The sequence below is a fragment of the Tachyglossus aculeatus genome, chromosome X1 (genome assembly GCF_015852505.1).
Source record: "Tachyglossus aculeatus isolate mTacAcu1 chromosome X1, mTacAcu1.pri, whole genome shotgun sequence".
NCBI classification, from domain to species: Eukaryota; Metazoa; Chordata; class Mammalia; order Monotremata; family Tachyglossidae; genus Tachyglossus; species Tachyglossus aculeatus.
The window spans coordinates 61,093,201-61,114,269 of NC_052101.1; the positions used below are offsets into that span (position 1 = coordinate 61,093,201).

At 41.7% G+C, this 21,069-nt stretch overlaps 1 protein-coding gene across 6 annotated transcripts in view; it reads left to right on the forward strand.

The window, feature by feature from the left end:
- FOXP1 (forkhead box P1) overlaps nucleotides 1–21,069 on the forward strand; it is a 358,788-nt gene that overhangs the window by 63,602 nt on the left and 274,117 nt on the right. The window contains exon 1 of one of the 6 annotated variants that reach the window (XM_038740741.1): nucleotides 9,338–9,403. The exons of the other annotated variants lie outside the window; for them this stretch is intronic. The gene's annotated coding sequence lies outside the window, so the exon portion shown is untranslated. Of the gene's footprint in view, nucleotides 1–9,337; nucleotides 9,404–21,069 lie in introns of those variants that run through there. 6 annotated transcript variants of the gene reach the window in all.

Here is a 21,069-nt window from a genome sequence, read left to right on the forward strand (position 1 = left end):
AAGATTTCTAATTTACTAGTATCACAGACTGAATCAGACAAATCACCATTGTTCTTGGACGAACTTCTGTGTATTGGAGTTAGGAAGGTCATATTTGTTTGGTTGAAAATCTGGACCCTGGGTCACCATCCCAAGTTGACCTACTTTCCCTTGTTTCTTGGCAGCCATAGAAATGGAGGTGGGAGGAAGACATGAATTGTAGAGTTATAATCTTCTAGAATTCAGGACTGCTTCAACTACCATGTTTTGTAGGCTCCATCCCAGCCATGGGCATCCAAATGCATAGTAAGCCAGAACAGACAGAGATTGAGTCTGAATAGACTGACCACTTTTGCTGCAACACTCCCAAGCTTGTGTCATTTGTCATATTTTTCTAAAATTATCCATGACAGCCCCCCAAAATGCAGGTCTGTCCTAGATAATCTGGAAAATAGCCTAGATTTGCTCAGACTTATTTTTGCTAGGCAATATGTAATCCAACAAGACAACAAAGAACTGGAGTACTCCACCTGCAGTTAGTTTCTTCTTTATTTAAATTAAATAATGCATATTTAAGTCCCTGATTAATGAGCACTGCAGGAATGTGTGTGCGCATTGGCATTTGGTGCTATTCTGGCCACACCTGCTTGGGTATATCTGAGCTCTATACAACTAAGATAGCTCTAGACCAGCTCGAATAGTGCCTCAGAATACAGTTCTTAGGCCAGCCGGGGTCTGAGTCAGATCAGGGTTGAGCCCAGGTCGAATTGTTCTTGGTGTTGCTCTGCATGAATGGATACCCCATAGATTACTGGGAGTTAGAGACCTTGAAGCCTGGGAAACAGCTGCACCTTAAAACACACCCCTGTAGGGCTGCAGTGGGACAGGGAATGTGCATGGATGGCAGTTTCCCTCCAGGAATGAACCCAGGCCAAATGGAAGTGACCTGGGACTCCCTTCTGGGGTACTGATGAACATGTGTAGTTCCAGCAGCCTAGAGGACAAAACACTATTTGAAATGATCCCTCAAAATGAGTTTGGGCCACTTCTGGTTCAGCCTGAAATCAATCACTTTGGGTTTGGCGGGACCCTCAACATCCCCCACCCCCCACCCCCCTAGCCAAAGAGAGAAAGTGAACAGAATTGGTCACCAGAGGGCTTGATTCAAAGCCAGCTATGGGCTACCCTTGCTGAGATTGACTGGCAAAGAACCCACAGATGGGCTCCATCCTTTGTCGATTTCTGGTGATCACCTTTTCTGTACTTGGTTGCACTGGTGTTCAAAGGAACCATCTCATAATGTGGAAAAGGGCAGAGAAAAATACATAGGAACAAGATTGCTAATTCATAGCGAGGAAACAAGCTTTATGGTACCTGATGCATTTTTAATACATAGTTTTTTTTAAAAAAATGTATGTGTTCAAAGCTGGGAAATCTGTGGATCAGTCTGGTATAATTTTACAGGGAATCAATCCCTCTCTTTATTATGACTAAGCTCAAAAGTATCTCTCCACACCTCCTCCAATAAGGGTTCTTTTTTATTTTAACAGTTATTTGTTTAACATGATCATTTATCCTAGATGTTATGATTTAGCCCAGAGAGCATTAATTTTGTTATCAACTCTGTTTCCTTTACAGTTGTTCATTTAATTGAGCTCTTCAGAATATTTTACAAAGCAAGGAGCACTAACTGTAGTTCTTGGTATTGCGAGAAGTGTGCCACCCTCGGGCTGTATCTACACAGACAAAGTGAAGTGGAAGTTGAACAATAATGAATTTAATCAATATAGAGAGACTATCCAAGTCAAGTGCTGTATTTTCAGTAGCATTTTTACCACGCTTCCAAATTATCCACTTCACTTTTTTGTATGTAAACCAATTCTCAAAGTTATCTGATGACTTAAAAACTTTGGAAGACCCAGGAGGGAGGGTGGCCAGTGAACACCTTCTGAAACTGTGCTTTAACCTATGGTTTTGGGGCTTTGGGGGGTTTTTTAACCACTGGCCTGTTGGGTAGTTTTCTGTGTTACTGAACCTAAACCAGTGGGGGCTGCATCAGTAAGTTGTAAGTTGATATGCATATCAACCTATACATAGCGTTCTTGGAGATTTTCCCAGAGTTAAGGTTAGTGGAAAGGCTAGGGATCTTAAAACATTAGATAGATGGTCTATTTTTTTTATCCTTCTAAACTTGATCAAAATTAAGAAACGGGTCAGTAAACATGATTTGTCCTAAACCTAAGATTAGATCTATCCCCAGTACCTCTACTGGATCTTCTTATTAGGTCTTTGGTATTGGTGAGCTCAGGCTTTAGGCATCTGACTTCTGGGCTTAAAAAAAGCTTTCCCAGAACATTAAGCCTGTGTCTGTACAGACACACTGAAGTGGGATGTTGAGGTGCTATTGTCCAATCCAAGCCCAAAATGTTGCTCTTGAATAGAAGGAGTATTTTGAAAATATGAATTATTCAGATTGGCTGTCTACACTAGTCCCAATATTTGTATAATCATTTAATCAACCACTTCTGTGTCTGTTGGAATAGACAAAACCCAATTCTAGGGACCAGAGCAAGATTTGGTACCATTTTTCCCTAGTTAAATTGTACAGAAATCCATTCAGAAACCCTAGTCCATATTTCTAGACATCGCTTTCCAAAGTAGTAGATTTTTCCTCTTCTACCTCAAGATGTATGGAATACATTGAAGACCATTTTCCTGTCTGAAAGAAAGAATGACTTTTGGTCATCACTAGAGAGTTTCTCCCTTCTTCCACAGCTCTTGCATTCTGTTGTATTCAGACCACTGCCCAGCTACTCTGCGTTCTCTGCAGCCACTTCTCTACACAAAGCCCACGTGTTGTCCTTGCCAACCAAGGAGAGCCACAGGTGGATGGAGGCCGTGGTAAGGAGCAGGGGATGTAAGCCCCAGGCATGATGTTGCATTTATTTGCAGGTATCACTGATACCATTTGAAATGCCAGAACCATGGGGGAAAGCTACTCCTGTCATTCAGGCTTAAGGTTGTGGTATCCCAGGTTGAGTGGCCTAGTCTGTTATGCTCTGTTGTTTCTAGAAGGTTGCCAATGCCTAACCTAATGCATTTCTAATTCAAACAGCCCAGGAAACATGAAGGTGACTGATAGGGCCACTACCATCTTTAAAATGAAGCTCCCTTTCCCTTTCACTTTCAGTCTACTTCCTCCCTGCCCAAAAAAATCTTATAAAAGAGCTTCTGCAGTAATATAAATGCTAATATTGATACCTGTAATGTGGAATCACTGCTCTTCTCTCTAAATAAGGGACATAAGAGTAGTTCAAATAAAAGGGTGAAGTAGGATTTTCCTTTCATGAGCACAAAAACTTTGAATGTTTAACAAGTCAACTCTTCTGAAGCAAATCTAAAATTTCTCTGAGTATGAGAGCTGTCAGCATCATCTTTGAACTTCTGTCTAAAAATATGAATTTATAACAAACATAAAGGATCAAAAAGTCATTCTAGTTTTAACCAGCCTTTCCTTTGAATGAGTTTAATCCTCACATCTGCCATTACTTAAGCTTAAGTAATTGCACACAAAATAAACAGTAAGTGCAAGAGGCCACTTGCACTAATAATTAAACACTCGTGTTCGTAAAATGAGGTACAGGTGGCTAGGCTAATTCTACCTACAGTCCGTTGCATGGGCATTGTAGACTTTCACAAGTTTTATATACAAAGAAAAAATGGTACATGAACCAAATTATAGATATGTATTCTGTAGAGTATAATTTATTTTGAAATTTGTCTGTACATTCCCAATGTAAGTAACGGGGGTGGGAGTGGGGGATAGGAGGGACCTAAACAATGCAGATTCATCTCATTTTGCTTTAAATAAACCTGTTTTGAATTGCTATCTTCTGACCTTTCATTACTACATTTTATTTCTTAAAAGTAAAGAAGACTAAGCAAGAACTAATCCTCAGCAATGATTCAGAAAGTTAACATATTTCTTCCCAGCTACCATTTTAACTAATGCTAACAATATGAGGGTGATGCGATCTAAGCTATTCACTTGGATCGTAGGTACTAATGCCTTGTTATAAAATCAAACTCTCTCTTGTGTTCCCCATGTAATATAATCACACAATTTTATTTTAAAAGAGTGTAAAAGACTTATTAAATGTAGTTGCAAAAGTGAACCTTTTTCATTTTGACTAAAGATTTGGGGGAGGAATATCTTTACATTTTTCTTTTAGGGCAGTCAACACTCAAAATATTTACAAGATTAATGAGATGAGAACTTATAAATTAAGGACATCATTATATTAGCAGAAATCATGCAGCAAGTAAATTGGCAGACACCTGTAATTCATCCTAAAGTCACAGGCATTGAAGAGTCGTCCGTGGTTCTCTTTTCTGAACAGACAAGGCACAGGAATTATAGATGATGAATAAGGAATATACCACTGATTGAATTTTCTTAAAACACACCATGTGTTTTCACATCTTTTTAAGTATTCACAATTAGGTTTGTGCTCTTTCATTTTTTTTAACATTTGTTTAGGAACATTATTGTAGTCAGTTTACATAAACTATGCTTTTGGATTGTGCAGCTCTCATAAAGATGATAATTAAAATGTATTGATCAGGGAAACCACAATTACAAAGGAAGGTTTACCTTTAGTTTTCCTTTATAAAAGATTTGACTCAAGTTTTGTAGTACCTTGGCATTGTGGTCAGTGTTCACATAAAAAATACTCTGTTATATGAAAATATCCAATCTGTGAAGCATTTCCCATTGTGTAGACACTGTCTTTAAATTATAGCTATTTCTTAAGATTTTAAAGCAAAAATGAGCTTTTAGAAGTGTGATTAATAGTAGGGAATGAAGCTAACACTGGGTCATCAGTGGCACTCCATTACAAAAAAGGTTGGACTAATAGAAGCATCCATCTATTTGACCAATAAAGCATTTGAATGATATGCTTGTAGTTTTTATCATTCAGTACTTACTTCTTATTAAATAAACTTGGATGTTAACGTGCTGAAAAGAAGGCGCATGGAAAAGGCAGGTCCATTTCAATGGTTGGTGCTTGAGTATTTTGATGCAAAAATAGCATGTGCTAAAAAATTCTATTGGGAGCCAAACTGCAGATGGGGGAGCACAAACATAAATGTAATGATCTCTGAAACCCCTTCTGCTCTTTGGATATAATAATAATGATAATAATAACTTTGGTGTTTATTAAGCACTTACTATGTGCCAAGCACTGTTTTCAAGATTGGGATAGATACAAGATCATCGAGTCCCTCCTGGGGCTCGCTGTCTAAGTAGGAGGGAGAACAGGTATTGAATCCTCATTTTGCCAATGAGGGAACTGAGGCACAGAGAAGTGAAGTGACTTACCCAAGGTCACATAGCAGACAAGTGGCAGAGCCCGGATTAGAGCCCAGGTCCTCTGATTCCCCAGCCCGTGCTGCTCTTTCCACTAGGTCACACTGCTTCTCTTATAATATATAATATTGTGAGCCCAAACCCAATTTGGTGTATAGCATTCAATGTCCTATTCAATAATAATAAAAAATAATTATGGTATTTGTTTATCGCTATGTGCTAAGCACTGTTCTAAGCGCTGGGGTAGATACAAGGTAATCAGGTTGTCCCACACGGGGCTGACAGTCTCAATCTCCATTTTACAGATGAGGTGACTGAGTCACAGAGAAGTTAAGTGACTTGCCCAAGGACACACAGCAGACAAGTGATGGAAATGGGCTTAGAACCCACAACCTCTGACTCCCAAGCCCGTGCTCTTGCCACTAGGCCATGCTGCTTCACAAATATTCTGTTTGTTTATGTTTTAAATACGGGGAAAGGGCTGTTGAGAAGGTGCAGACATTATCAGTCAAAAGGAGTTGTCTGTATGTCTCAAAACCAAAACTCTTATCACAATAAATTACCTGCCTTTTGGAAATCGATTTAAAGAGAAGAATGATTTATGGCTGAGAACAGGAGAACCTAGCCCGATCCTGGTTTCCTTACTTGGTTCCATCTCTGACTGACACATTGAGGTAGAATAAACCCCTTTAATTCTCTGTACCCCTCAGTCATCTTGACCAAATGCGTGCAGTAGTAAACTGGAATTCAAGGAGGCATGGGAGTCTCCTGTCAAGGACAATGAACAAACCTCGAAACTCAGACTTCAGTGCCCAGCACCTGTGTGGAGGAATTAATTACAGTGCTAGTGGCTGAAGCAGCATCTCCCGTTCCTGCCAGCCACGTTCCTGCTGTACAGTGCAGTAAGCGAATAGGCAATCGGGGGTTCAGCACGTTGCAGAATACATGCCCAATCTTTTCCAAGGTTAGTCAGTTACAGGCAGAGCCAGGATAGATGCCCTTTGGAAGCAGTATGGCATAGTGGATAGAGCTTGGGCCTGGGAGTTGGGAGGTCGTGGCTTCTAATCCTGTCTCTGCCACTTGTCTGCTATGTGACCTTGGGCAAGTCATTTCACCTCTCTGTGCCTCAGTTGCCACATCTGTCAAATGGGGATTGAGACTGGGAGCCCCATGTAGGACAACCTGATTTGCTCGTCTCCACCCCAGTGCTTAGTACAGTGCCTGATACATAATAAGCACTTAACAAATACTGCAATTATCATTATTATTATTATTTTCCCACCAGGCCAACAGTGGGGCTCAGAATTCAAGTAAAACTCAGATCCCAACTCTTGAGGTAAGGGAAGGTAATTATGGTAGCTGTTGAAGCAATATTTATCCTATGCAAGTCTGGCATTGTGTCTGTAATAAGGACAAGAGTACAAATGGACACATGCAGGACCTATTTTTTTATTTTTTTATGGTATTGTTAAAAAATATATGTCAGGCAGTATACTAAGTGCTGGGATAGATACAAGTTAATCAGGTTAGACACAGTCCATGTCCCACATAGGACTCACAGTCTTAATCCCCATTTTACAGATGAAATAACTGAGGCCAGAGAAATTAAGTGACTTGCCTAAGTTCACACAGCAGACAAGTGGTGGAGCTGAAATTAGAACCCAGGTCCTTCTGAATTCCAAGCCCTAAGGCTAGGAAAAGGGTATTGCATTCCTTTCTACCATTCCAGGGGAGGTTGTATCAGATATGAGATTCTTCTAAAGCCCTCCCTGTTTGGGGCCTGGATATGTACTGGACATTATCTCATAATCTGTGATAGGCCTTAGAGACCAATTGGGTTTATTGAGACTGGGGGTGTTACCATCGGTCTGGCTTAGAAATTGAAAGATGAAACTACTGCAGTTAGTTGGAAAATTTGGGAGGATACAGAAGGCAGTTATAATAGTTCGTTAAAGCAGGAATCCAAAAAAGAGTCCAGTGCAACAGACAAAGAGAGAAAAAGAGCTGCAAACATTAAAGTGGCAACATCATATAAATATCTATAAATTCTTAAGAATGGCATAGAAATTCCACAACTTGCCCATTGCTAATGTAAATGACATTTTCCTTTTATGGATTATTTTATTTCCCCTTCTGAAAGGCATGTAGTTTTTTGGTTTTGACATCCAGTTGACTGGTTTTTGCTCCAGTTCAGATAAGTCAATTGACCAATGGTATTTATTGAGTGCTTACTGTATGCAGAGCACTATACTAAGCACTTGGGAGCATACAAAACATAGAGTAGGTAGGCACCATCCCTTCCCACAAGGAGTTTACACTTAATTTTAATTTAGTGCATTGTAACATTAGAAAAAAAGTTTGAAAAAATAACTGAATTGACTATATGTAATATATAAATGTGTATTCATATCTGTCTGACGTATTTCCCAATAAAACACAGTAACTTTTTTTAGCGTCATATATAAAATATTTTGCCTGTTAACCCACTTATAATTGAAGTCATTTTCAAGGATGATCTTTATGTCCCTTGCTATTTTATTTTCCATTCTTTAGATTATGAATCTAGTATCTCTCAGTAAATTGACAAAACGAACTCTCAGTGCAGTAATATGTACCCTCCCAACTGATTAATTTCTCAATGCAATTTAAAAACCCTGGCCAGAATTTAGTTTTGATTGTGAGCCCCATGTGTGACATGGACCATGTCCAACCAGATTAGCTTGTAGCTACCCCAGTGCTTAGTACAGTGCCTGGAACATGGTAGATGCATAACAAATACCATTAAAACAAAACAAAAAAGGTTGTGCAACTTCATATTTATTCATATATTTGTAGGAAAAATTCAGTTCAAATGTATCTTTGTACCACCAGCTTTTCAAGTGAATATAGAAGAAATCAGGTTTTTTACTCCTAGACGAAAGATTAAAGATCTAAATCTGTTTGACCCACGTGTGTCATTGCTAAAAGAACAACCTGAAAAATGAATGTAGAGTTATTCAAGCATGAAAACAGCCTCCTGCTAAAGAGTGCTTCAGAATTACACCTGAAGTGGTTTAAACCAGGTTGAGATTGGAATGTCATCAGCCGATAACAGAGTTTAAAGAGTGCTAAACTTGGATCATTTTCTGGTTCGTATTTCTTTTGGAAGAAGTTAATGTCTTTCATTTTATTTTAAAGTAGAGAAAGGAGTGAAGAGTTAACAGGATTCCACTGTATTCTTTGGCTTGAACCAGATGATGACTAATGCTAAGTTGGTAACAGCAAATTGTTGTTTATAAGCAAACATGGCACTGTGTAAACAAGTTGTCCTGGTCCACAACTGGTTTGATTTCATGGTGGTCAGCAGCTGATATATGTAACATACAACCTTTCCGCCTTTCTAAATAGCAGAAGAATGCCTATTTGTTTGTCTTGAGTTCTTCTCAACTGTTTACTCTGTAATGCATTTTCCTCCACCTTGATTCCCTAAGAATGGCCCCTTGCCTTCTCTCTGTGCTCTTTATGGTAGTCCTGCCCCCTTGTCACCTATGAAATCTATTGATTATATTCCACCTGGTTAATGTTAAATTGCTCTTGCAAGATAATGTGTTTGTTCATAAACAGAAGTGCCGGGCCCCTTGTTTATTGTACCCATGGCAGTAATCAGTTATTAAACAAATATTGCTTTGTTTGCGGGTATGAGGAGCAGTTTATCCTGCAAGGTCTGGGGAAAAAAAATGTAAATGCTAGGATTTTGATAAAGGAGAAAAGGGGAACTTGTCACTGGAATGTGGTTGAAACAGACTTAGGTTTGCTTTTCTTATCTTTAACTTGGATGAAGGGGCTAGAAAGATTAGTCAGTTGTTTGGTTTTTCTAAGAGATTTCCTTAGTGTAATGATATCTATCCAGTTGTTTGCTTTTTTTTTCAGAAGGGAGAGAGCACTCTCCTACAAGAGACTAGCACAGTAATAGAGCATCAGATGGCTAGAAAATTCTGTGTGTGAAACAAACAAGGACTTAGAAGGTCTAGGACAAAAGGTTATAGTGCTGTGAACCATGTCATCGCCAAAAAGGTACAGCCTTGGGTTTGTGCGTTTTGTTGTTTTTGCCTCCGAAAGCCAGATATGCTCCTAATTGTTGCATGTGCCCTTATGATCAAGTTGGAGGAGGACAATGCTATTATTTTGAGGAGCTGTGAAGAAAATCTTCTGTGATTTAAGGCACAGCCATTTAATTGTGTGGAAAATCTCAAATTGATATTTAGAAAATGACTTGCGATAGCTTTTGTGCACTTCTAATTTTAAATGCTATGTATGCTTTATAGTATTTGTAGTTAAAATATCAACAGCAGTTCTAGCTGCATGTGTGGTACTGTTTGCTCCTAGGACACTGAAAGCTGAATTCGATAAGGCTGTAGTTTGTCTTTTGGGTAGTTTTGCAAACAAATGAGAAAAATTCGTTCATACCATCTTTGTTTTCAGAATGACTGTTTGTTATTGTTTCTGAATATGCCTTGTGTTTTAATACCAGCTAGGACCTGTTAGCATTTGCAGTAAATTGCGAGGTGCTGGTATTGCATTGAGAGTGGGTAAAGATCCTGTAACAATGACCTTGAGAGACAAATGTTAACTCTTGTATATTAAATGGGGCCTGTTATTTTATCTGTGAGAGTGACTTTAAAATATATGTACTGGAGTTTTCAGAGGATAAAATTAAATAATTGTCTTTTTCACAGCTCAGAAGTGCAAGCAACAAAAAATGCACAAAATTCTGATGGATTATATTCACTAACTTGCAGTAATGATATGAACATATTGTTCGTTATGGCCACTAGAGCGGTTATGGGACTTGAGGTGAAGCGGAAGATACTTCAAGTGTGTAACCTAACAAGCCAGTCATTAATTGACTAGTGTGGCTATTATGAATCCGACCCTATCTATTTTAGACTATATAAAAACGTTGAAATTAGAAAGTATGCCGAGCTGGTTTCGGACACTTTATAGAGCCATGCTATTTAGAAGATTTCAGCCTTCTGAATGTTACAGATATTAAAGTTCTGCAGATTTTATTAGGTGCTGAAGTTAAAAATCTATTCCGTTCAGGGAAAGCCATGTTTAATCAAGCCCCAGTGAACACCTGACCTGGTCATACTTTGAGTGTTAGAAGCCCTCCTCTTGGCAAAGTAAACAATTTGGCTACATTCCCTAAAAACAAAGGGTGACTTTTTTTTTATTTTTCAATTACTTGACCAATGTTTCATTAAATTTTAGAGTTTTGGCATGGTTGATGTGCCAGGGGTATATTCTGCTTTATTCTTTCCATTTGCATTTTCCAGACAGCTTTTTTTTTTTTTTTAGTGGCATTGATTAAAACACTTATTATGGGCCAGGCACTGTACTCAGCCCTGAGGTAGATACAAGAGAATCAGTACGGACACCATCCCTGTCACCCACATAGGATTCACAGTCTTTATCCCCATTTTACAGTTGAGGTAATTGAGACACAGAGAAGTTAGGTGACTTGCCCAAGGTCACACAGCTGACAAATGGCAGAGCTAGGATTAGAACCCAGGTTCTATGACTCCCAGGCCATTTTACACATAATTGCCACGAATGTAACACTTATACTAGCTTCTGGTGGGGAGATAATGGAGGCAAGGGAGATAATGCTTAGGCAAGGTTGAAGAAACATAAAGCTATGAAACTTTGTCTAGCTGCTTTAACCCAGCCGCATCCCAGAAGGATAATTGTACCCAAGAATCTAGGAAATGGGGAAATGCCACTTTTGTATTACCCATCTGCCTTGGTATTAATAATAATAATAATAATAATAATAATACTGTTGGTATTTGTTAAGCGCTTACTATGTGCCAAGCACTGTTCTAAGTGCTGGGGTACATACAAGATAATCAGGTTGTCCCACGTGGGGCTCCCAGTCTTCATCTCCATTTTCCAGATGAGGGAACTGAGGCCCAGAGAAGTTAAGTGACTTGCCCAAGGTCACACAGCTGACAAGTGGCGGAGCTGGGATTTGAACCCATGACCTTTGACTCCAAAGCCCGGGCTTAAGTCCTCTTGGAAAGGCACTATGTAGTTCCTGCTGGTAAGCCAGTCACCAGCTTGTAGGTTGAGTATCCTTGAAGCATCCCCTGGACTGTTTTACTGCCATTCATTGTGTCCTGAGTCAAGGAAGATTAAACTTCTCTTTCCCCACCTTTTGTGTTCCGTCTAGTTTGGCCTTATAATGTGTTAAAATCACACTGTGACTTTTACTATACGTTTTCATCAATCACCTCTAAACTGTCAAAAGGAGGTGCAGGCTTTCAGTTGCTCTAACCAACACTGTGAATTTAAATATTCTCCAAAATGATTTCAAGCTTACTCTGGGTTTTCAGAAATCCATCCCAGAGTTGCCAATCCCTCTAGAGGATCAAAGTAAATAAATAGATTATGGATTATTAAGAAGTAGAAATTACAGATCAGTCTGCTCAAGAAGTGAAAAAATATGCCACTAACCAGTACATCAAGTTTGTTTGTGTAATGGTACTTGTTAAATGCTTACTATGTGTCTTAGCACTAGGGTAGGTATAGAGTCAATTAGGTCAGACACAGCCCCTGACCCACATGGAGGTTCACAGTCTTAAGTAGGAGGGAGAACAGGTATTGAATCCCCCTTTTAGAGTTGAGGAAATTGAGGCACAGAGAAGGTAAGTGACTTACCCAAGGTCACACAGCAAGAAATTGGCAGAGCAGTTGGCAGAGCAGGAATTAGAACCCCCGGGTTCTCTGACTTCCAGCCCTGTGCTCTTGCCACTAGGCACTAAGTGTAGATGGGCAGAGGGAGAACTTAGGTTTCTTGGAAAAAATGGGTGTTGTGTGGAAGGGGAGAAGGAATCGTTTTTTTCAGTGGCCGCGATATAAGCAACAGCCTTAGTGGTGTTTCTCCTCTCTTATCTTCGTGCCTTTCTCTTGGGGCTGTGAGAGTCAAAAGCATAGAAACTCAGAGAGTGGCCTGGACTCCTCAGCTCCTCTTCAGCTACCTTCCTCCCATTCCTTCTGCTCAGGGTCCTAGATTTGAGATCCTGTAAACGTGCACCTAATTTGGCCTTGTTCTGCGCTTTCCCTTCCTCCAAGAGGGCAGGAGAGGTGACTAGCCCCCTTGTGAAACAGATGCCAGTGCCATTCTGTGGATCAGCTAGCAGGGATGCACTTAGAGCAGTGTGATTTGTTTGTCCTCCCCTGAGAGAATCAGCATATCACCACCATGATATGCTCAACCTCTGCCGACCCAAGGCTTGGGATGCGTCCAATTCCTACTCTCAATCTCCCAGATGTCTGGAGGAGAGACACTGTAGCTCCGTGTCACCAGGCCGGCAGGAGAAATTTTCCTGATGATTCCATTTCTTCTAGACCTGTATTTGTCAGTGCTAAATGAAATTTCAGATTTCAGATGTGTCTAGACATATATAGTGCACGATAAAGTTGATAATATATTCATCATTTTTAACAACAGGTAATATGCATAATTTATGGTGTTACAGTGCTATCTTTTTGATATTTATGATGGATAATGCTGAGTTTTTGCCCTCATATTACTGCTTTAAATTATACCACCAGAAAATTAATGAGAAAGTAGATTTATGGGTTTCATTTGTTTGTCAATTCGGAAATTAATTGGGTGTTAATTTTAGCCGTCCCTCATCAGACCAGGTCTTTAGTATGTGTGCATTACTTTGCATTCATTGAAGCCTACCTCCCATTTACTGTGGGTCACTAGCTTTGCATACATTAAAATAGCCCTCAGGCTCATTCTCTTGATTACTTTTTGAACTGCCATGCATTAGAAAATTTACGCCTTTCTGTTATAATTATGAAAATTCGGCATAGGAAGATGTTGCATGCCGAAATGCCAGTACCCAGGTTTCTCTTCTGGTTAAGATACCATGCTCAAATTTGATTTGTATTTAGGCTGAGAGCATTGGACTCTGAGTCCCTGGGGTAATGGATGGGCATCGGAATCAAAATGATTCTTTTACAATGCGAGGAATTTCATCTAGGACAGGTAACTACAAAAGGATTGTTTTTCTCCTCTTTGGGTTCCTTTTGTTCTTCCCCACTTTGCACTTCAAATGTTAGGTCTTATACTTACACTACCTGAGCTGGAATATGAAACCCCCCACTCTCAGTCACAAGGTTAGCCAACCTGAGGAAAAACAAGCACTCCATCCTTAAGGAGATTGCAAAAAGCTGTTTCCTAGTAGTGCAACCGTTTCTGGTCCAATTTTCAAGTCATCCAAAGGGTGATCGGCAAACAGTAAATTTGGTTCTAACGTTTCAATCAATCATATTTATTGAGCACTTACTGTGTGCAGAGCACTGTACTAGGAGCTTGGGGGAGTCAAATCTCTTCCAAGAGGCCTTCCCCAATTAAACCTTCTTTTTCCGGCTCGCTCTCCCTTCAGCGTCGTCTCTGCATTTTGCACACCTGATATTTGCCCCACCCCCCTCCCACAGAGCTTATGTACATATCTGTAAATTCTATACTATATATTACTTACTCATACTAATGTCTGTCTCCCACTCTGGGCCGTAAGCTTGTTATGTGCTGGATTGATTGGCTGATTGATTGACACAGTATAACAATATAACAGACACATTCCCTGCCCACACTGAGCATACAGCCACTCTCCTTTAACAGCATGTGTTTCAGCAGTTATGGCTTTTTATCTGTAATAGAGCATGTTCCTTCATTCATCCTGATCAGTCCATAGCTGCCCCGATTGACGGCTGCCACCTTCCAGGGCTGGAGACTCTGTGTTGCTTTCTTCACGCTGCAGCCAGCGCACCTGAATTTTGGGGGCCACCATTTGGAGGAAGGGTGGCCTAGCAGAAAGAGAAAGAAAGGCTGGGCATTAGGAGATCCGGGTTCTAATGCCACCTCTGCCACTTTCCTCCTGTATAACCTTGGGCAAGCTCTTGTGTCATTCTACCTCAGTCTTCTCATCTGTAAAATGGGGAGCCACTTTCTCGACCTTTTACATTGCAAGGCCCGAGTTGGGAAGGAACTGTATCTGATCTGATTAATTGTATTTGCCCCAGCATTTAGCCTCGTGCTTGGTACATCATCAGTGTTTAATGATGACTCATTCATTAGGATCCTGAAGGCAATAGCAAGGCTGAAGGTTTATGACTGGACAAAATAAAATCTCCGTGTGTCAGTTAGGCAGACGTGTCGTTGACGGTACTAGTGATCTTTGATAGTTTGATACTTAAAGCTAGGTTTACCTTGAATAGCTTCAGGGTAGGTTGGGAAATTATTTGGCTGAAAAAATCATTTCCAGTAATACAGTGTGGAGACTTGACTTCTAGACTGTAAGCTTGTTATGGGCAAGGAATATGTTGTTTTTATATTGTACTCACCCAGGTGCTTAGCACAGTGCTCTGCAGACAGTAAGTGCTCAATAAATACGATCAACTGACTAGTAGCTCAGTATAATTGCCCCAGACTGAGGAGCTTAAAAAAACCTTCTTCCTCATTACTGGAACTTCTTTTTAAACCTTTTAAGCAATCAGTTTTCTTTTCTCTGTGCACCTCAGAAAATAGCAGTGTTATATTGTGTTTTACTGATATATGATTCTTGAAAAGTTTATATATTTAACAGCAACATGCAAATCTTACTTAAAATTCATTCTGAAAGAGTGGAACCCTTGTGAGGCTTTCTTTTGAGCTTTCTGTTGTTTCTTTAACCAAATCAATATGAAAGGTCTCCAGAAAGGTTGTTGTTTCATTTTAAAACACTTATTCATTCAGTAGTCTTTATTGAGCACTGACCATGTTCAGAACACTCTGCTAAGCCTTAGGGAAAGGCACGAGGAAGACAATTCAAACAGGGGTCTGGCCCACAGTGTAAGAGTGGTGGGGGAGTATGGTAACAGATGTACAAGGAATCTGCTTGTGTAAAAACCACAAATTAATATAAAAACAAAGACAACAATAAAAATAGTCTGAACAATAAGAACTACAGTGCTTCTGGCTGAAGGAGTAGTTTAAAGGTTCCCCCCACACCACCAGTAGGCTGATCAGAGTTCAGCAGTCCCAACCTTCCCGACAGTAGGGCTGATGGCACTGTTGTTGCTGGTTCTGGTTGTAGAACTCTCTGTAGGGAGGTGTGTGTGTTTGGTGGAGGGGGGAGGAGGGCACAGTCTCACACACTTTTATATGTATCTTTATACTCTGCCACCTCCCATACCCATAACATGCCCATGTCTCTCCCATCCTAAAAAAACCCCCTCTTGACCCCCCTCACCTTCTAGTTATCGCCCCATCTCCCTCCTACCATTCCTTTCCAAACTCCTTGAACGAGTTGTCTACACGCGCTGCCTCGAATTCCTCAACACCAACTCTCTCCTCGACCCCCTCCAGTCTGGCTTCCGTCCCCTACATTCCACGGAAACTGCCCTCTCCAAGGTCACCAATGACCTCCTGCTTGCCAAATCTAACGGCTCATACTCTATCCTAATCCTCCTCGACCTTTCAGCTGCCTTCGACACGGTGGACCACCCCCTTCTCCTCAACATGCTATCCAACCTTGGCTTCACAGACTCCGTCCTCTCCTGGCTCTCCTCTTATCTCTCTGGTCGTTCATTCTCAGTCTCTTTTGCAGGCTCCTCCTCCCCCTCCCATCCCCTTACTGTGGGGGTTCCCGAAGGTTCAGTGCTTGGTCCCCTTCTGTTCTCGATCTACACTCACTCCCTTGGTGACGTCATTCACTCCCATGGCTTCAACTATCATCTCTATGCTGATGACACCCAGATCTACATCTCTGCCCCTGCTCTCTCCCCCTCCCTCCAGGCTCGCATCTCCTCCTGACTTTAGGACATCTCCATCTAGATGTCTGCCTGCCACCTAAAACTCAACATGTCCAAGACTGAACTCCTTGTCTTCCCTCCCAAACCCTGCCCTCTCCCTGACTTTCCCATCACTGTTGACGGCACTACCATCCTTCCCGTCTCACAAGCCCACAACCTTGGTGTCATCCTCGACGCCGCTCTCTCATTCACCCCTCACATCCAAGCCGTCACCAAAACCTGCCGGTCTCGGCTCCGCAACATTGCCAAGATCCGCCCTTTCCTCTCCATCCAAACCGCTACCCTGCTCGTTCAAGCTCTTATCCTATCCCGCCTGGACTACTGCATCAGCCTTCTCTCGGATCTCCCATCCTCGTGTCTCTCCCCACTTCAATCCATACTTCATGCTGCTGCCTGGATTGTCTTTGTCCAGAAATGCTCTGGGCATGTTACTCCCCTCCTCAAAAATCTCCAGTGGCTACCAATCAATCTGCGCATCAGGCAGAAACTCCTCACCCTCGGCTTCAAGGCTCTCCAACACCTCGCCCCCTCCTACCTCAGCTCCCTTCTCTCCTTCTACAGCCCAGCCCGCACCCTCCGCTCCTCTGCCGCTAATCTCCTCACCGTGCCTCGTACTCACCTGTCCCGCCATCGACCCCCAGCCCACGTCATCCCCCGGGCCTGGTATGCCCTCCCTCTGCCCATCCGCCAAGCTAGCTCTCTTCCTCCCTTCAAGGCCCTACTGAGAGCTCACCTCCTCCAGGAGGCCTTCCCAGACTGAGCCCCCTCCTTCCTCTCCCCCTCATTCCCCTCTCCATCCCCCTCGTCTTACCTCCTTCCCTTCCCCACAGCACCTGTATATATGTATATATGTTTGTACATATTTATTACTCTATTTATTTATTTATTTTACTTGTACATATCTATTCTATTTATTTTATTTTGTTAATATGTTTGGTTTTGTTCTCTGTCTCCCCCTTCTAGACTGTGAGCCCACTGTTGGGTAGGGACTGTCTCTATATGTTGCCAACTTGTACTTCCCAAGCACTTAGTACAGTGCTCTGCACACAGTAAGCGCTCAATAAATGCGATTGATTGATTGATTTTAACATCTTCCTCTTGGAAGGCAGGGATCATGTTTACCAACACTATTGTGGTCTCCCAAGAGTTGAGTACAGTGCTCTGCACACAGCAGGCCCTCAATAAATACTGCTGATTGATTGATTGATGATCCTGGAAGCAGGTCCAGGTGACATTGGAGGGAGCAGGTGTGGGATTGACCTTTCAACCACACCTTTGGGCACCCCTCACTCACAACCTGATAACTGACCCAAAGGCAGGGCTGACTCAGTCAACAAGGCTACTGTCATAGGTTACTTCTGAGAGCAATTTCAGGGATATGGCTGTCAACTTGGCTTTTCCTTGCACTAAGGAAAATGCTTGAACTCAATTCTCATTTTTTCCTTCGGTTTTCACCCAGGTCTTATGCAAGAAGGGGAAACAGCCAGTTCATTAAGGTAGAGACCACAGCCCCATTGTGCTCTATTTCCCAACACAGCAATTGTTTTCCAGATTGTGTAGACATTGCTTTTGTATGGCACTTGAAATGGTGGTCAACCACATGTGCTAAAGGGAGATAAGATAGCCATCACCCAGAGTGCAATGAAGCAATGCATTTGCAAAAATCTCCCTTCAAGAAGACATTCCAAATTAAGAAATCTGGAAGCATACAGGTGTCAGATACATTGGTGCAAGGTATATTTGAAGCAAAGTAGAGATTGGCAGACTAGATAGCTTGGCAGGCAGAATGATGGATGGACCTCTTGCCCAGAGGTAGAGAACTAGAGGTGGGTGCAGCTTGCCCGAGATAGAGTAATGTGTAGTTGAGGGAATCGTGTGTCATTGGCTTGTGTTCATGGAGGAAGAAATGACAATTCGTTGGCCAAAGGATAAACATTGCCTGAAGTGAGTGGGTAATATGAGCTTCCTAAAGAAACATACCTTGAGGGCTTCCCTGCTCAGAAATGTAATATGAGTAATTAAAAATAGATTTTGCTTAGCTGACAAACACTCTCTTTCAAGTATCCCCTTTGAAGCAATCAGTTTACAAACTTTCCATAGCATTAGTTGATTTTAAAATGACCAATCCATCATAACAGACACAGCGTCTCCTCTCTCAAAGAGTTTGCAAAGGTTTTCCATTACCTCTATAGTATTGCAGGAAAATGTCCCCCTATGCACATTGTATGTAGGGGGAGAACGATATTTGGGGGCAGAGGGAAGGGAAATCACTTGATCACTTCTTGAAAAGTAACTTTGATATTAACTTTTCTTCATTTCTCGCCACAAAATAGAAGCATATTTTATCAATCTGTGCTTAGTTTAATTTACACATCCTTTTGTGGCTAGGCCAAGTTCTTTAAGGGCATTTATTCTGCTTCATATAAATAATTGATCAGCCAAGTTAATTTACTTCTGCCTGACTTGGTCAACCTTAATTAACTGCCCTGGAATAAAGACTGAACTTTTTGTAAGCTTAAAATCTTGCACAAGCATGGTAAAAGGACTGTGTTTTCCTAAACTTTCCTGCATCAACATTGTAACCAAGGGGACATAAACATGGGTTTAGTTTAGTAACTTGTACTTGCATAGAAATAATGAATTTTCCAAATACTTCCAGCGAACAGCTACCTCATCAACCAAAATAAATTAGCATCTTTTTAAAGGAATAGAGTTGTTTCAGAATGCATGGATTAGATCAGGATAGAAACTGTGGCAAGGTAAATTGAGAATGAGTGTGTGAAAACCTAGGTTCCAGTTTCGTTCCCGTCTGCTGATACCTCCTGAACACACATCTCCTTTTTGGACATCAATAGGATTAGTCATCATTAAGAGCTTCGTGGGGCTACTGGCAGGATAATTGAGCTTCAAGTGCCTCCTCGGCTTGTTTGTTGTTTGACTGTATTTTATAAATGATTCTGACAGCTTCACAATTTTAATTTTCAACAGCAACCCAGATATCTGCCCACTTGGAAAAGCCTCCCTGTAAAGACACTGTAGGTTGGCAGATCTTGAAACATACAGACTTCGTTGGAAAAACTGAAAAAGAGATTTCATACCCTTGGTGAAAAATAATCTACTTTGGGTTTCCTAAAGTTCAGAGTATGGGATCTTCAGCAGGAAGTAGTTGTAATTACTATTCCTAGAGCTATTTTGCAGATGAGAACTTTCAAAGAGGTAACAAATGCAGATTTAGAGACACAGATATTATATGCAGTAAGCGACTCACTCATATTTCAGGGGTCATTGCATTTTAGGACTGTTCGGTATCCCAGGAAAACCCATAGAGGACACTGTAGGTGGGTGTTAAATGAAGAACGCTACGAAGCAGAGGAGAGACTCTAAGGCATGGGTAACTCTGACAAGACTGACATCTGTGTGAAGAGTTGCAATACCCCATTGTAAACAGACAGGGTAAAGGAACTCTTATCCATAGCTGACAAATGAGGTTTGAAGAGGAGCTGTGAATCAGGAAGCACTCTAAAATGACATATCTCAATGGCAAGGGGCAACATTCCCACTTAATGGAGAGAGGCTTAGGTCACTGGTCTCCCTTCTGTGCAGTCTGTGCACTTGGGTCTGTGACCGTTGAGCATCTCATATTTGCCCCCACCTCACCCCACAGCACTTATGTGCATATCTTTAAATTGTGTGTTATAAATTCTTTATTTCTAAGAATGTCTGTTTCCCCATCTAGACCGTAAGTTCACTGTAAGCAGAGAACATGTCTGCCAACTCTATTGTATCATACTCTCCCAAACGCTTGGTACAGTGCCCTGCACATAGCAAGTGCTCAATAAATACCATTGATGATGATGATAAGGGGTTGACACTTCCTTTTCCTCATCTTTTGACCTGGGATTGGCAACCTTTATGTGCAGAAGAGCCAAACAAAATAGAACCTTTTAGCCACTCGCACACAGAGCCAATCATACCATTTAGAGGTCCCGGTGTAATGCCATCATGCCAGGCTGTGCACAGCTTAATGCTATTGCTGACAGAGGGGAATAGGAAGGGAAAGGAAAGGAAAGTGGGAGGAAGAGGGAAGAGGGAAAGGGGAAAAAAAGAAAAACAGGAGAGGGGAGGGAAGGGTCAGAGAGAAAGGAGAGGAAAGAGGAAGCACAGTCCAGTGGACCACCACTGGCAGAGGGCAGACTCTACTCCCTGGCTTGCCCCTTACCCAGGTGGCCAGGCAAGGGGAGGGGCCATCTGGACTCTCCAGCAGAGGATAGAAGCCCTTCCCCCTCACCCGGGGAGCTGCATGCTGGTAAGATACCAACCCCACAGCCAGCTACAGGTTTTGACTCTGTTGCTGTGGTATGGCGAAAGGTTTTCCGGGGCTTTAGCTCCACTTCCTGCACCTTCCCATGTGTCCCACCTCCAACCCTCTTCTGGGTCTGGATCAGTGGTGGCAATTTCCCTCTTTTCCTCTCTCTCTGAAATGTCACCGAGCCCTTGGAAGCCTCCATGGTGAGTGGCGTTTTGCCTCCATGAAGGGGTGGGAACTCCCTTCCTGGGAAAAATGGGGTGGAGAGCCCAGTGCTCCCCCAAACCATGTGCTATGGCTTTTAGGTGATAGTAATCATGGTATTTGCTTACATGCTTACTAAGTGTCAAGCACTGTTCTAAGCACTGGGGAAGTTACGAAATAATCAGGTCAGAAACTGTCCCTGTCCCCGACAGGGCTCACAATCTAAGTAGGAGGGAGAATGGATATTAAATCCCCATTTTCCAGAAGAGGTAACTGAGACACAGAGCAGTGAAATGACTTGCCCAAGGTCACACAGCAGGCATGTGGCAGAGCCTGTATTAGAATCCTGGTCAATTGTTTC